Raw genomic sequence first — 15687 nt, 5'->3', positions numbered from 1 at the left:
TCTCTGGTGGGTGGGTGGGGGGGGGGGGGAATAATCCTTTGCTTCTCTTTCTCCATATTGTTGGAGGTGCCAGGAAATGCCCATGGCGACTCTATGTTTGCCTAACTGCAAATGAAATTTTAAGTATATCATGTTACATTTTAATGCATTATTATGTGGCAACAAAGAAACTTTTGAACCATTAAGCTGGTCACTGCTACCTTCAGTCAGAAGTTCAGCAATTTTAGGTTCAAGAACAGTTTCTTTTCATCAACTATCAGGCTCTTGCAATCGTCCTTTCTGCACGAGGATAACTATAAATACTTATTATATATATTTTGTATTTATTATTTCTTTTTAATTTTAATAAAGTAGCTGCTCAGATTAAGCAGATTAAGCAATGCCTTTGGTGACTCCTTCTGTGCCTCATGCCAGGCAACAGTTGAAATACATCACAAATTTGACATTTTCAAAGTATTATTACATGAAAATATAAGGAACCTTTTTTGATCCTTTGAAGAGTGCAGTCCCTCCCTTAGTGGTGCTCTGGAGGATCAGGGTGGAGTTGGACTGGGAATCACACCCCCCACTCATCTAATCAGAGACAAGAGAATTACTCACTAACCCAAGTCTGACTTGGTCATGGGTGACTAATCACAACTACTTCAGAGCTGCTCGGTGAAGTTTACAGAATAATACATAAATAAGTTTCACACAATTTAAATTATCTATGTTTATTGGGAAGGCTGTCTTCTCTCTGGCCGTACGGGTGCCCCGAAGTTCAGCAGACAATTAGGTCCTTTTGAAAGGTGGAAGCATTAAATGGTACAGCGCAGAACGAGGTTATTCAAAGTATTGACTTCCTAAAGCTGGCATTTAGTTATGTTGAAGGAGTGGAGCACGGTTCTATAAACGGTAGCATAAAAAAGTCAAGTAGATGAACCAGCTACCAACTGAGTATTGATTTAATGTAGTTAATGTGCATGAACTGCCTTGCATTCACTCTATTTTCCTTGAGAAATGACAGTGTCTATTGGGGAAAAATAATTGCTGCATTTGCTATTTACTCCATTCTCTCAGAGAAACACAGAAAACCTATAGCAGAATACACGTCCATAAGCCAACAAAGTTGTGCCAAACATGTCTCTATCTTAGAAATTACTAGGCTTACTGTGATGCAATGGGTTAATTAAATATATAAGTATAAAAGGGATTAGAATTGGGTTAGTGGTTAGGTTGCATGCATTTTACAGCCTTGCAAAGTTCTGAGGGCAAGTGCAAGCAGAAGGTTCTGGGCTTTAGCAACATTTGCAGCGCACCCCAGAAACTGAAACATTTGCAGAGAGTTGGGGCCATGTGCTTTTTATTGTAAAGCCTGGAAATTGCAAACTGAAACCAAAAAAAAACAGTGCCTGGAACATCAGGAGAGGAGGAGCAGAGAACGAGAGAGAAGGCAGTTAGAAGGAGGCAGTCGGACGCCCCTTTCACACTTGCTAGTGATCCCAGGATTCAAACTCCAATCGGCCTTTAAAGTGGCAAGTGTGAAATCAAAGTCTGCTTAACGCCGGCGTCAGATGATATTATTTCACACCTGGAATTGCTGGCCTCGACCCCTGGTTACAATCCCCGGTGTCTGCTGACACCGGTGTTGAGATCAGACAAGTGTGAAATGGGCGATTCTAAGCAGGCACTTCCTATTAATGGTAGAACAGACCAAACACTGGCGATAAAAGCATTCAGTGACCCAGTTAGGAGTGGTCTAATGTGAAGGGCCAAACCCCCATTCCTATCCTGGGACATTGAATGGCCAATTTACTGGGATGCGTGTTTATTTAAAATTTTTTATCTTTCACACTATAAACCATACTGACCAAAATACATACAGACATTATTCTCTTGAATATATACAGTGTCATTTTCTCCCCTTTTTCCCCCCTCCCTTCCCTCCCTCCCTCTCCCCTTCCCATTTATTCAAAGTTCAATCTATAAGATACATTAAACAATGTCGTCACTTAATAAAATTAAATAAGAAACTTTTATCTTTTACTTTTATATACTGAGTCAGTTCATTTCGTTGTCTTCTCCTTCTGTCATTTTAGGTCCATGGTAGGATTTCTCTATTGTATTTCATGTATGGTTCCCATATTTGTTCGAATATTGTGATGTTATTTCTTAAATTATATGTTATTTTTTCTAATGGAATACATTTATTTATTTCTATGTACCATTGTTGTATTCTCAAGTTGTCTTCTAATTTCCAGGTTGACATAATACATTTTTTTGCTACAGCTAGGGCTATCATAATAAATCTTTTTTGTGCTCCATCCAAATCGAGTCCAAATTCTTTATTTCTTATATTACTTAGAAGGAAGATCTCTGGGTTTTTTTGGTATATTGCTTTTTGTGATTTTATTTAATATCTGGTTTAGATCTTCCCAAAATTTTTTCACTTTCTCACATGTCCAAATTGCAGGTATTGTTGTTCCCGTTTCCTTTTTACAGTGAAAACATCTGTCTGATACTGTTGGTTATTTAACTTTTGGGGTGTGATGTATAGCCTGTGTATCCAGTTATATTGTATCATGCGTAACCTCATATTTATTGTATTTCTCATAGTTCCGGAGCATAGCTTTTCCTATGTTTCATTCTTTAACTTTATGTTTAGACCTTGTTCCCATTTTTGTTTAGGTTTACAGTTAGTTTCCTCGTTCTCCTTTTCTTGCAGTTTGATGTACATGTTTGTTATAAATTTTTTGATTATCATTGTGTCTGTAATCACATTCAAAATTGCTTCCTTCTGGTAACTTCAGACTGTTTCCCAATTTGTCCTTCAAGTAGATTGTCAGTTGGTGGTATGCAAACCTTGTATCGTGAGTTATATTATATTTGTCCTTCATTTGTTCAAAAGATAATAATTTATTTCCCAAAAAACAATTTTCTATTCTTTTGATCCCTTTTCTCTCCCAATCTCTGAAGGAAAGGTTATTTATTGTGAAAGGGATGAGTTGATTTTGTGTCAATATTAATTTTGGCAGTTGATAATTTATTTTATTCCTTTCCATGTGAATCTTCTTCCAAATGTTGAGCAGATGGTGCAATACTGGTGAATTTCTACGTTGCACCAATTTTTCATCCCACTTATAGAGTATATGCTCAGGTATCTTCTCCCCTATTTTATCTAGCTCTAATCTGGTCCAATCTGGTTTTTACCTTGTTTGATAAAAATCTGATAGGTAGCTTAATTGTGCTGCTCTATAATAATACTTAAAGTTTGGTAGCTATAAGCCTCCTTGTTTGTACCATTTTGTTAATTTATCTAGTGTTATCCTCCATTTCCCCCCTTTCCATAAGAATTTCCTTATTATTTTCTTTAGCTCCTTGAAGAATTTCTCTGTTAGGTGAATTGTTAATGATTGAAATAGGTATTGTATCCTTGCGAAGATGTTCATTTTATTACAGTTTATCCTTCCTATCAGTGTTAGTGGTAAGTCTTTCCAGTGCTCTAAGTCGTCTTGTAATTTTTTTCATGAATGGCTGATAATTTAGTTTATATAGATAGCCGAGATTATTATTTAGCTGTATACCTAGGTATCGAATTGCTTGTGTTTGCCATCTAAATGGTGATTCTTTCTTAAACTTTGTGAAATCCGCATCATTCATTGGCATTGCTTCATTTTTATTTGCGTTGATCTTGTACCCCGATATTTCTCCATATTCCTTCAATTTCTTATGTAATTCTTTTATTGATATTTCTGGTTCTGTTAAGTATATTATAACGTCATCTGCAAATAGATTGATTTTATATTCCTTCTCTTTTATTTTTATCCCTCGTATTTTATTTTCTGTTCTTATCAGTTCTGCTAGTGGTTCTATAGCTAACGCGAACAGTGAGGGAGATAGTGGACATCCCTGCCTTGTTGATCTGCTTAATTTAAATTGGTTTGATATATATCCATTTACTGTCACTTTCGCCAATGTTCCCTTATATAATGCTCTTAATCCAATTAATATATTTCTCTGGTAGGTTGAATTTTTGTACTACTTTGAATAAATAATTCCATTCTACTCTGTCAAAGGCTTTCTCTGTGTCTAAAGCAACCACTACTGTTGGTGATTTGTTTCCTTGTACTGCATGGATTAAGTTAATGAATTTACAGATATTGTCCGTTGTTCGTCTTCTTTTAATAAATCCAGTTTGGTCTAGTTTTACTATTTTTGGTACACAGTCAGCCAATCTGTTTGCTAATAGTTTAGCTATTATCTTATAATCTGTGTTAAGTAGAGATATTGGTCTATACGATGCTGGTGTTAGTGGATCTTTCCCCATCTTTGGTATTACTGTAATTATTGCTGTTTTGCATGAATCTGGTATGTTTTGTGTTTTTTGAATTCAGTTCATTACTTCCAGGAGAGGAGGAATTAATAAGTCTTTAAATGTTTTATAGAATTCTATTGGGAGTCCATCCTCTCCCGGTGTTTTATTGTTCGGTAGTTTTTTTAACATCTCCTGTATTTCTTCTATTTCAAATGGTTTTATTAATTTATTTTGCTCCTCTGTTTGTAATTTCAGTAGTTCAATTTTAGTTAGAAATTCATCTATTTTGTCTTATTTCCCTTCGTTTTCAGTTTGATATAGTTGTTCGTAGAATTCCCTGAAGTTTTCGTTGATCTCCGTTGGGTTATATGTAATTTTTTTGTCCTTTTTCCTTGATGCCAATACCATTCTTTTAGTTTGTTCTGTCTTAAGCTGCCACGCTAGTATTTTGTGCGTTTTTTCTCCTAGTTCATAATATTTCTGTTTTGTCTTCATTATGTTCTTCTCCACCTTGTATGTTTGTAGTGTTTCATATTTTATTTTCTTGTCTGTCAATTCTCTTTTTTTAGTTGTAGCTTCCTTTATTGCTAATTCTTTTTCTGTATTTATTATTTCCCTTTCCAAATGTTCTATTTCTCAATTGTAGTCCTTCATCTTAGTTACATAACTTATTATGCAAGTGTTGAAGGGGGCTTGAGAAAAGGCTGGACAAGAGGGGCCTGCTGAAAAGGCTTCTTTTTCAAAACCAGGCAGAGTTCTAATATGGTAGCCTGAGTGTACTCTCTGTTGAAATCAGGAGTGGTGGTTAGTCTTCCCAGTGTGGAGAAGAGGAGAAGAACTCTGTGAGATGAAATTGGAAAGAAGATGTTTCTTCTCTTCTCGAAGACACTCCTGTTTGGAGTGTCCAACAAGCAATAACCATCTCTCTGTAACCCTCCGCAACTTTCCTGCCTGGTAATTCTAAGTAAAGCACTGAAGTTTGATTGAATGTAATGACTGGGTATAGGATTGAAGATTACTGGAAACTGTAGCCTTGGAAATGTGGACAGTGGAGGACTGGCCAGTAAAAAGGACTTTCTTGAAAACGCATTACATCCACTTGCTCTAAGATTAGGTTGGGGGGAGGGATTGTGTAAATAACTTATTGTTGATAAGTTAAGTATTGATCTTGTTCTTTTCTCATAGAATTAAACTAAGTTTGTTTAAGGAACCATTGCTTTGGTGCATTTCTATTGCTGCTGGTATATGGGGTTCACTGAACTCATAACATTACCCATAGGCCTCTATTTTTCTAAGCTCCATTTACCTATCCAAGAGTCTATTAAAAGACCCCATTGTATCCGCCTCCACCACCATTGCTGGCAGCCCATTCCACACACTCACCACTCTCTGCATAAAAACTTACTCCGGCATCTCCTCTATACCTGCTCCCTTGCACCTTAAACCTATGTCCTCTTGTCACAACCATTTCAGACCTGGGAACAAAGCCTCTGACTATCCACAGGTTCAATGCCTCTCACCATCTAATAAACCTCTTAATGGGCACTTGTCAAGTAAGTTGATTTGTTTGCTAAACAATTATTCTGCCTCCAACACTTTGGAGGTGGTCACCATTTAGGGCATCAGAACAGAGATAGTTTCTGTAAAGAAGGATGATCTCTACCTTGCATTCTAACAGATTACCGAGACAGTTAGCACAATGTTATTTATAGGGCTAGTGGCCCGGGTTTGAATCTGGTGCTGTCTGAAAGGAGTTTGAATGTTCTCCTTGTGTCTGCGTGGGTTTCCTCCGGATACTCCTGTTTTCTCCCACCACCCAAAACATATGGAGTTGTAGGTTAATATATGTGCAGTTTGGAGGCACAGGTTTAAATGGCTGGAATCGGCTTCTAACGTGTTGTGAATAATGTTTGAAAAAATGATTACATCCTTTCTGCTGGATGCACAAGCAATTAATATATTAAACACTGAATTGAATTATTCACTGTCACATGCATCAAAATACATTTAAAGCTTTGGTTTTCATGCTATCCAGGCAAGTCAATTCAACTAGCAATAATAAACAATGAATAATTAATAGAGGAGAGAGTAGTGCAATAATAGTGAAAGGTGCCAAAAACATAGTGCCAAGTATGGTTAACAGTGCAGTTAAAAACAGGGTAAGGACATCATCTTTTGCCAGTGAGAGATCTAAAGAGTTTGATACCAGGAGAAAATAATCTGTCTTTGAATCTGGAAGTTCATGCTTTCCAATTTGTATCTTCTGACAAACAGGCAGTGGGAGAAGGGAGTGTAACTGGGTTGCAATGCGTCGTGTAATATGTTGGCATCTTTCTCCCATTAATTCGAGGAACATCACCAGCTATTCCGTCTGGGTGGCATTAACATCGACTTCTCTGGTTTCTGCTAACCTAGTTTCCTCTCTCCCTCCTTTCCCTCCCCCCGCCTTCATTCCCTCAGCTCTCCACCCCTTTCCCCCTCTATTCATGGAGCAAATCCCTCCAGTCCCCTGCTTCTTACTGTTCTCTCCCTCCCTTCTCCACCAATCACCTCCTGCCTTTGGGACCGTGCTCCTCCACCCACCCCTCTCCCCCTTTGCTTTTCTGTTCAGATGCCTGCCAACATTTTTCCAAAGCTTGATGAAGGGGTCAAGCCCAAAATGTCGGTTGTGTATCATCTTTGCTATATAAAGAACATGGACTGACCTGCTGAGTTTCTCCAGCTTTGTGTTTTTACTTCAACCACGGTGTCTGCAGACTTTTATGTTTTACTTCGGCACCTTTCTCAGGACAGCTAGAATGAGAGTCTGAGGTGATGGAGGTTGGTTTGCATGATGGCTTGAGATGCAATTACTTCTCTGCAGTTCCTTACAGTTCTGGGCAGAGCAGTTACCGTACCAGACTGAGATGCACCTGGTTCAATTTGGTAAGATGTGGACTGTTGCAGAAATACTTGGAGGGAAGTGTGGGAAATCCTTAACATCAGCATTTCTTGGAAAGGATTAAAGTTTAATAGCTCTATCAAACTCTTGGGACTATGATCTAAATATTGCGATGTCTGTTTAAATTATAATAATATTTCTGTAAGTCAACAGGGGAGAATAAGGATAAAGAGATCCCATTGTTCTTTCCATCCATTGACAATATCTATGCCAATAAGGCAGCCATTATCATAAAGGTCACCACTGCCTTGGTCACAACCTCTTCTCGCTGCTCCCTTTGGAGAGAAGGGACAAAAACCTGAAGTTCAGAACCTCTGGGTTCAAAACCATATTTTTTACCATGGCTCTTGAACCTCTGCTGTGACACTAACCATAAACCACTCTGACACCATGAAAAGAACTGTTTGCACTATTGTAACTTCATGTTTTTTCTTGTATATTGGTAACTATGAATATTTATATCTATAAATCTTTTTTTATTTATTATCTTTAATAATCTAATATACACTATTGTTGTTTTGTTTGGGGCACAATCTCAGATCATTTTTCTTGGACCCAACACACTAATGGTATCGTGAAGAAAGCACATCAGTGCCTCTATTTCCTCAGGAATTTGCAGAGGTTTGGCATGACATCGGAAATCTTGGTAAATTTCTACAGATGTGTGGTCGAAAATGTACTGACCGGCTGCATCACCGTCTAGTATGGGGACACGAATGCCTCTGAGCATAAAGCTCTGCAAAAGGTAGTGGACACAGCCCGGACATCATGGGTAAAACTCACCCCACCATCGAGAATATGTCATTGAAGATCAGCAGTAATCATCAAGGATCCATTCCATCCAGCACACACTCAGTTCTTGCTGCTACCATCAGGAAAGAGGTCTAGGTGCCACAAGACTCACACCACCAGGTTCAGGAACAGCTGCTCCCCCTCCACCATCAGACTCCTCAACAAGAATCTCAATCAAAGACTCATTTAAGGACTCTTACTTTTGCACTTTATTGATTTTTTTCTCCTCTACATTTCACAGTCAACTTGTTTATATTTCTTTATTTGTTTACATGTGTACATTGAGTCAGTTTTCTTCACTGCTAATAAGTGCTAATTCTGCCACACCCACAGGTAAAAGAATCTCAATGTTGAATATGATACCATGTATGTACTCCGATAACAAATCTGAATTCTGACAAAGTACCTATTTGGCTGCACCCAGCGCAAATTTCAGTGTATATGTGCATTGTACAATGTGTACGACAATAAATATTATCATTACCGCCATGTGTGGTAGATACCTCATTGTGCGCTTATAGCAGAACATAAGTAGATTACAAAACAAAACTAGAGGGAGTCTTGATAAAGGGTCCTGACCTGAAACATTGACTGATTATTTCTGTTCAGGGCTGATAATTGACTAGTTCAGTCTCTCCAACTTCACTTTGTTAATTCAAAATTCCAGCATCCACTGGTTTGTTTTGTTCAAATCACAGAGGGTACTTTGGGATCATTCTGGCTACACTGAAGTACCATACTACCTACGCGGAGCATCAATAGTGTGTTATTGTGCTGTGAAATTTATCGAGGACGTATATCTCCCACACATTACCACTGTAGTAATTACTTAGATGACAAGTCATGATCATAAAAGCTTCTCAGCGCAGTTAGATTTGTTTCCTTTGCAATGAAGTTGCCATCAAGTAATGCTAAAAAAAACACACACTTTAACTTTAGGCTTTTCATTAGTCTCGTTCTTGGCTACAGGTTAGATTTATTCTCCTCTGAGTTACCACTCTATATATGTGTTGGTACTCATTATTGTTTTGTCTGGACACGGCCCTTGCTGACTGTGCCTGTGGCTTCTTCCACAGACTTCTGAATAAAGGCGACTGTGCCACAGCTCCCTCCTCAGTCCAGGACAGACGACCCACATGGACATGCTTCCATTCTGTTGTTAATGAAAGTCTATTAGTTCTTACATAACGTCTAGTCTTTTGAAGTAATTGATGGTGCATCAAAAATCTAAGCAACATTCTGAAGAATTGGGCAGGGTCTTGAATATCCCCTGTTACACTAATCAGGGTCTCCTCTGACACCACAAAAGGACTATTCCTGCCACTGTTTATTTTTACCAGAATAACTGTGAATATTTATTATCTCTGTATTTTTTTTTGTATTCATTGTCTCTTTAATTCAATTAAGTATACAATTGTCGAATTTTTCAATTAATTTTGGGTTTTTTTTTAACAAATATTGACTAGCACTTCCTGACTGCAAGAGGGATAGATGGGGCAGAATTTGTCAGGTGTGTTCATGCAGGATTACTGATACAGTTTGTGTATCAGCCATCTAGAGAAGGGGCCCACACTGGATCTAGTACTGGATAATGAACCTAGTCAGATGACAGACCTCTTGGTGGGAGAACATACCTCCCTGAGCATAGTTATGGATAAGGATTAAAGCAGCCAGAAGGGAAAAGGCTAATTACGATGGGATGAGGTAGGAACTATGGGGGAGTAAAAGTTGTAGTAGGGAGAATCTGAGCAATTGTAGGTCAGTGAGACTTACATCAGTGGTGTGCAAACTATTGGAGAGGATTCTTAAGGACTGGATATCTGACCATTTGCAGAAGTACCGTCTTCTCATGGATAGTAAGCATGGGTGGTACAGTTGGTGTAGTGGTTAGCACAACATTTTTACAGTGCCAGTGATTGGGACTGGGGTTCGCATCCCACGCTGTCTGGAAGGAGTTTGTATGTTCTCCTTGTGTCTGCATGGGTTTTTCCCAGTAGCTCCAGTTTCCTCCCACTGTTCAAAATGTACTGGGGATGTAGGTTAATTGGGTGTAAATTGGGTGGCATGGACTCGTGGGCTGAAATGGCCTATTAGCTTGCTGTATGTCTAAATTATTATTAAAATGTTTGTGAAGGGAAGGTCATGCATCTTGAGCTTAATTTTTTTGAGGAGATAACAAAAGAAATTGATGAAGGTAGAGCAGTAGATGTGGTGTATATGGATTTCAGTAAGGCATTCAACAAGGTCCTCCATGAGAGACTCGCTTGGAAAGACATGAGGCATGGGATTCATGGAACCTTGGCTGTGTGGATTCAGAATTGGTTTGTCTACAGAAAGAAGAGTATAGTAGTGGATGGAATGTATTCTGCATGAAGGTCAAAGAGTGGTGGAGTTCCGCCCTGATCTGTTCTCTGACCCTCGGTGGGGGGAGAAGGGGGGGTCCCACTCTATGATTTTTAGAAATGATCTAGATGAAGAAGTGGAAGGATGCATTAGTAAATTTGCAGATGATACGCAGGTGCAGGAGTTGTCGTAGTTTACAAAAGGATATAGACAGGTTGTAGAGTTGGGCGGAGAAGTGGCAGATGGAGTTCAATCTGGATAAGTGTGAGATGATGCATTTTGGAAGGTCAAACCTAAAGGCTGAGAACTGGGTCAATGGACAGGTATTCAACAGTGTGGAAGAACAGAGGGACCTTGGGGTCCAAATCCAAACATCTCTTAAGGTTGCTGTGCAGGTTGACAGGATAGTTAAGAAGGCCTATGGGATGCTGGGCTTCAGTAGTCATGGGACTGAGTTCAAGAGTTGCGAGGTCATATTGAAACTCTACAAATCTCTGGTGAGACAACACTTAGAATATTGTAAAAACACGCTGGAGGAACTCAGCCGGAGTTTTCATTGTCCACAGGAGACAAAGGTATATTGCCAACGTTTCAGGCCTGAGCCCTTTTTCAAGGAATGAGCCAGAAGTAGGAAATCTCAGAAAGTCACAGAATTCAGACAATGCTGGCTCGGGGAGGAATCGAGACCAACAAAAGGTGTTAATTAGCTATGATAAGGGCTGAAGTAAGAATTTATCAAGTTTGTGCACAAGGGAGAAGGAATTGAGATGAAGAGGTAAGGAAAAGTGACGGGTGGATTGGGTTCAGCAAAAGCAAGAGATCGCTATTAATGCCATCCAGTTGGAGGGTTCCCAGTTGGAAGAAGAGGTGCTGTCCCTCCAATTTGTGGGTGGTCTCAGTCTGGCAGTGCATGAGTCCATGGATAGACATATCAGCAAGGGAATGGGATGGGGAATTGAAATGGGTGGTCACTGGGAGATCCAGACTATTGCACCCCCAGTCTGCGTTCAGCCTCTCTGATGTAGAAGAGACCTCAATGGGAGCACTGGATGAAGAGATGATCCCTGCAGATTCACAAGTGAAATGTTATTTCACTTGGAAGGACTGTTGCTTCACTTGGAAAGATTGTTTGGGTCCCCAGAAAGAGGTGGAGAAGGAGGTGTGGGTACAAAGGGAGCATCTCCTGTGGTCACAGGAAAGGTCCCAAGGGGATGATTGGTGGGGATGGAGGAGTAGATAAGAGAGTCACAGAGGGTGCGGTCCCTGCAGATGATGGAGAGGGGAAGAGAGGGAAGCATGTCTAATGGTGGGATCACGTAGTAGATGACTGAAATGGCAGAGGAGGATGTGTTGGTTGCGGAGGCTGGTGGGGTGGTAGGTGAGGACAAGAGGAATCCTGTCCTTGTCTCTCTTGGGAGTGGAGGGGGTCAGGGCAGATGTGCGGGTTATGGAGGCTATGCGGGTGAGGACCACTTTGATAGAGGGAAAGCCATGTTGTTTGAAGAAGAAGGACATCTCTGATGATCTGCCATGCCAGCATCATCTACTGCATCGGATGTACCCACTGTGGTCTCCTCTACATCGGAGAGACTGGACGCAGACTGGGAGATTACTTTGTTGAACACCTCGGCTCTGTCTGCGTGGATCTCCCAGTGGCCACCCATTTCAATTCCCCTCCCATTCGCTTGCTGACATCTGTCCATGGTTTCAAGGACTGCCAGACTGAGACAACTCGCAAATTGGAGGAAAAGCACTTTATCATCTGACTGGGCACCCTCCAACCGGGTGGCATAAATATTGACTTCTCTGGCTTTTGTTAACCTCCCCATTCTTCTCCCCTCGCCTTTCCCTATCTCTGTCTCTCCATTCCATCTCCTTTCGCACAACCAAGATAAATTCTTATCTTGGCCCTCATCATATCCAATTAACACCTTCTCTTGTTCTGGATTCCTCCCTCAGCCAGCATTGCCTGAATTCTTTCTGAGATTTCCTGCTTCTGGCTTATTCCTTCAAGAAGTGCTCAGGCTCAAAACATCAGCAATATATCTTTGTCTCCCCTAGACACTGAAAAGACCGGCTGAGCTCCTCTAGCATTTCAGTTTGTTTTTGCTACAATCACAGCATCTGCAGACTTTTGTGCTACACTTAGAATATTTTGTGTTTAATTCTGGTCTCCTCGTTATAGAAAGGATGTGTGTAAAACGGAGAGGAGGCAGAGGAGATTAACCAGGGTGTTGCTTGGTTTGGAAAATAAGTCATGAAGCAAGGTTATAATTAATGTAGGAAATCAGCGGCTTTTCCCCAGGTGAGAGTAGCAAACACCAGTGGGCATCTGTGCAAAGTGAAAGGAGGAATGTTGAGGAACCAAGGTAAGCATTTTATTAACACAAAGAGTTTATGGTGCCTGGAATACCTTGTCAGTGGTGGAGGCTGAAACATTAGGGTCATTTAAAAGACTCTTAGTCAGGCATACTGATGCAAGAAAAATAGAGGGTTACCAGTCAGGAAGGGCTTTTTTTAAATTTTGGAAGGGATATATAGGTCAGCACAACATTGAGCGCTGTACAATCTACAGTGTTCTGTCGTGTTCTATGATCTGTGTTCTAAAGTACCTGTTCAGCTGCCACATGTCAGAATTTCAGTGCATACTTGGGTATGAACATTGTTAAATATATATGACAATAAACTCACTGTTAACATTATTGGAAATCTATTTTTGAAGAGGTGCACACTGAAGTCTCTTGCAAGCAGTTGCAAGAGATCTCTGAAGGTGAATTGAGTCAGTTGTCCCCAATACCAGGTGGCTTTTCCTGTGAATAAATACTCATCTGGTCCTTTACCAAATATTGTGTGTGGAATGTTTTGGCTCAGAATTTAGAACATAAAAATCTACAGCACAGTACAGGCCCTTCAGCCCACTGTGTTGGCCTATCCTACTCCAACAACTGCCTAGAATTTCCCTGCTGCATAACCCTCCATTTCACTCAGTTCCATGCACCTAATACTCTTTTAAAAGATGCTATTGCATCGGGGTCCAACGCCGTTGCTGACAGCAAAATCCATGCATCCACCACATGATGCGTGAAAAACTTATTTCTTACAACCCCACTGTACTTACTCGCCAGCACCTTAAAATTATGTCCCCTCATATTAGCCATTTCAGCCATGGAACATAGCCTCTGGCCATCCACACGACAAAGCCTCTCATCCTCTTATACACCTCTACTGGGTCGCCCATGCAACGTCCTGTGCCTCCAGCAGAGAAGAGATTTCAAAAGTGACTTATTGACTGCAAAGTACTTGAGGACATTCTGTGGACAAGAGGATTGCACTGATCCTTGCGACAAGATGTCTTTTTTCATCATACACACTTTCAGGTCAGAGACGTGCTTAACGATTGACCCATTTATGTAGAGAAAGCACCCCCCTGCTCCCACAGTCATCTTTCCCTATCTCTCCTTTTCTGTAGCACTCTCTCCCTCTTCCCTTTTCCCTCTGTCTCCTTTACTGCAGCTCTGCACTTACAGAGCCAACACCCCCCTCCCCCCATCAATTCTCACCATCCATCTCTCCTGGCCTCTTCTCTATATCCTTTGGTCTGTCAGTCTGTAGTCCTCTCCCTGCCACTGCTTTTGTTCAGATGCCTGTCTACTTTTATTCATATCTTAAAGAAGGGTTCAGACCCAAAATAGGCCTATATGTCTTTACCTCCTATGGGCGCTGCAAGACCTGCTGAGTTCCCCCAGCATTTCTGTATTTTTAGTACAATCTGCAGACTTTCGCGTTTCACTTCATGGAGAGAAAATGTTTATCTTAACCATGTTAAAAGTAAATGTTTTTTTTTGAAGCTATCTGAAAATATCAACTCTGTTTACTATAAAGAGTTGATAAGGTGGTGTACACAAGGCAGAATTACACAGAGTTTCAGATAGCACTGGAACTGGATAGGAGTACAAGTTCCATACAGTAATAAATAGATATTTATTTACTGAAGAAGGTTAAGAAACAATGGCTCTATGCAGTTGAAATATATTCTCGCCACTTCGACAGTACTGAAAACAGAAAAAAGAAGTACAAGGCACAGACTAAACATCAAAGAGGTAAAACTTTGTGCTTAAAGAAGCAATCTCACGATGTAATTCACTCAATGATTATAGGGTTACCATTTAAAAGCAAAGAGGCAAGAGACAGCAGAGGGTACTACAATCATGTGCATACACACAGATGCCAGCATAGAATTAAATTGTTCTCAGAGGGGAATTTAATTTGGTTGAAAATCTCTGCCTTATCAGCCACAACATTGTCAATTTTCTGATAAAGCATCTGGGTTAAACACTTCTACCAAGCAGTTTGAACCTTCTGGCTGACCGCTTTACACTTTACTGTAGAACAAAAACATTTAAAATGTTGGAGTTTCTAATATTTTGTAATACAATTCTGACTGCACTGTTTCTCAGAGAGTCTGTGATGCTGTTTGCAATCTAGTATAGGGTCCAGATTCAGTCAGAGCGAATATAAAGCCTCCAATGTAATGGCTTTTTCTATCACTTTTTCTTGGTTTATATCGTTTTTTCTTTGCATGTTTGAAACGGTGCGACTAACACACTGAATCCAATCTACTGCTCAATTTGATATTAAGTCACAGAGGTCAGCGGGCACTGCGACTGGGTAACAACATCATAACATGCCTCAGTGCTTACGACTTGGTTTGACAGCAGTCTGTTGGTGCAAACGGATAATTACTTCAGAGACATTAGTCTGAGAGACATTTGCTTAAGAGTAAGTAGAGCGCTCTCTGCTTAGCGCAAGAGACCAGTGCTGAGAAGAGCTCTACTCTGATTAGTGAGCCATTAAAGGGCATACTGAGCATGCTCAGTGTTTGATGATACTGATTCACCCAATGGAGATCATGCTTCCTGAACGCTTTTGGGTGTATTTTATGGATTTTGGATCTAAAAATCACCTTAAAAGTTTCCAATTTTTTACCGTTTCTTTTAGATGTAACCTATTTTTGTGATTTCTTGCCATATTTTAAGTCTACTTCAAGCATACAAGACCAGAAAGCGCAACACGTCATTGAAAATTCATTTTGCTGGACTTTTTTCCTGGCCGATCTTGGTGCTGTCAATGACCAACATGGTGAGAAGTTTCACCAGGACCTTGCAACCATGGAAAAGAGCGGAATCAGGGCAACAGGAATCCATGAATGCTTGCCGAGTACTGTTGGTCACTGATGTGAGAGGCATCAGATGCTGGGTACAAACAAAAATCAGCAACAAAAAATTTTCAGGTCAGTTGAACTAATGCAAGGTGCCAG

The 15687-nt window shown here is 40.2% G+C and overlaps 1 protein-coding gene and 1 long non-coding RNA gene across 2 annotated transcripts in view; one reads left to right on the top strand and one right to left on the bottom strand.

The window, feature by feature from the left end:
* LOC138738562 (neural cell adhesion molecule 2-like) overlaps window positions 1–15687 on the bottom strand; it is a 1138397-nt gene that overhangs the window by 645263 nt on the left and 477447 nt on the right. The window lies entirely within an intron of this gene.
* Window positions 1–15687, top strand: part of LOC138739799 (uncharacterized) — a 30822-nt gene that overhangs the window by 10427 nt on the left and 4708 nt on the right. Inside the window, exon 2 of the long non-coding RNA XR_011342429.1 lies at window positions 15407–15660. This is a non-coding gene — a long non-coding RNA (uncharacterized lncRNA). The remainder of the gene's footprint in view (window positions 1–15406; window positions 15661–15687) is intronic.

Source organism: Narcine bancroftii, chromosome 7 (genome assembly GCF_036971445.1).
Source record: "Narcine bancroftii isolate sNarBan1 chromosome 7, sNarBan1.hap1, whole genome shotgun sequence".
Lineage (NCBI taxonomy): Eukaryota > Metazoa > Chordata > Chondrichthyes > Torpediniformes > Narcinidae > Narcine > Narcine bancroftii.
Note: the sequence above shows the minus strand (reverse complement) of the source record. Positions and strands in the feature narration are given on the sequence as shown.